Source organism: Orycteropus afer, unplaced genomic scaffold, assembly GCF_000298275.1.
Source record: "Orycteropus afer afer isolate SDZICR_OR568_19922 unplaced genomic scaffold, OryAfe1.0 scaffold00163, whole genome shotgun sequence".
Classification (NCBI taxonomy): domain Eukaryota; kingdom Metazoa; phylum Chordata; class Mammalia; order Tubulidentata; family Orycteropodidae; genus Orycteropus; species Orycteropus afer.
This window is the reverse complement of record NW_006921750.1, coordinates 748,558-750,643: the sequence shown is the minus strand read 5'-3', so window position 1 is coordinate 750,643 and position 2,086 is coordinate 748,558.

Here is a 2,086-nt window from a genome sequence, read left to right as displayed (position 1 = left end):
AAATAATAAAGATTCAAGCAGAAATAAAGGAAACAGAAAACGGAAAGACAATAGAAAAAATGAACAAGAATAGAAGTTGGTTCTCAGAAAAGATTAATAAATCAACAAAACACTGGCAAACATAACAAAAGAAAAGAAAAAGATGTCAAAAACACAAATTAGAAATGAAATGGTTGATGTCACCACAGAACCAACTGAAATGAAAACAATAATGTTAGGAAACTATGAAGAATTTGTGAACGTAGAAGAAATGGACAAATTTGTGAACCTAGAAGAAATTGACAGATTTCTAAAAATACAATACTTACCTAAACAAACACAGACTGAGGTAGAAAATTTGAACAGACTCATAACAAAAGGAGAAATTCCACAAGTAAAAAAACAAACAAACAAAAAACTACCAACAAGAAAAAGTCCTGGCCCAGTTTCACTTGAGAATTCTACGAAACATTCAGAGAAGAACTGACATCAACCCTACTCAAACTATTCCAAGACACAGAAAAGAATGAAATCCTCCTCAGTTCATTTTATGAAGCAAGCATAACCCTGATAAAGCAGAAAAAGATACCAGTAAAAAATGAACATTACAGACCAATATACCTTATGAATATAGACACAAAAATCTTCAATAAAATCCTAGCTAGTAGGAGTTCCGGTAAGATGGCAGACTAGGCAGAAAGACTGCACAGACCCTCTTCAACAAAGAAAAGGGAAACCAATTAACACAGACACAGAAGATAATCCTGGATGCCTGAATCTTGAAGGGAAGGATATAGAAGTGGACTAAGCCCCAACTAGCAGAAGAATTTGCATGAAAATACCAAAAAAGGAGACAGACAGAGCTGCGGTCTGTCAACGATCCTGAGCGATCCTGATGGCACAGACAGCTCGGAGATTCCCAAGTGGTGGTAGGACCTAAGAATTAACCTAAAAATCAGCACTGCTAGCCAGGGACTGCATGGGGGCTGCTCTGGTGGCTGGGGAATAAAGGGAGAAGGTGAAGAGGAAAGCAGACAAGAGCTGTGGACTTGTGCCAGTCCGGAGGCTGCTGCCATTTTGAATGTTACAAGCGGCTTTGCTATTTTGGATGTTTAAACAGACAGTGCTCTCTGAGATTCCAGGGGCTTTAGAAGAGGTTCAGCTTTTCAGCAACCCCAAGGACCCTCTGGACCTGCAAGACTGAAAAGGTGCGACATTCCTCTTGTTACTCTTATACCCCACACCCGCTTGGTGAACAGAGGTGCAGCCATCCCCCACTCTCACCCACCTTTTGGGCCCACAGGAACTCCATCACAGTCTGTGTGCTCAGACGGAGCCTGGGTGCCCTGCCCTGTCCTCCACCGATTTTTTTTTTGTCTTTTTTTTTTTTATTTTTTTCTTTATCACTTTCTTTTTTCTGGTGATTAGTTTGCTTGTATTTGTCTGTTTTAAAACAACTCTTATTATTAATACTTTTGTCCTTTTTACTATTAATCTTATTCTTCCCCTCCCAGGTCCTAGTTTTCAGCATTTTTTCTTTTCCCTGTTCTTAGTTGACTTTTTTAAATTCTTTTTTTTCCCCTTTTTTCTTGTGGTTAACCCTGTTCCTTGTTTTTCTTTTTGCATTTTCCAATTTTTTTCTTCATTATTTTCCTTCTCTACTTTTTATTTCTTAGTGCCCTATCCCCAGATATTGCAGGTTTTCTTGTTTTTTCTTCTTCTTTTTCCCTTTTTAATTTTTTTGGTTACTGTTCCTGTGTGATTACACAGCATATTTTTTGTCCACATGCTTTTAGTTTTATGATGGTTGTTCAATTGTAATTTTTATCTCATTGAGCAACGGTACCCATAAGACACAACTACACCCACACCTCCTGCAACTTCACTTACTGAGCAAGAGCCAATACCTCCTTCTCCACCAATGGGCCAACAATCAAAAACCACCAAGAAGAGCCTGAATCACCCTTGGCTGCACTTCACAAGCAGTTAACAGAGATCTAAATACAACAACACCACGATGCCTCAGAGACAACAGACCATCACAGTCCACACAAAGAAGCAGGATAAAGTGGTAGAAACAAGGAAGCAGGATACAGACCCAGAACAT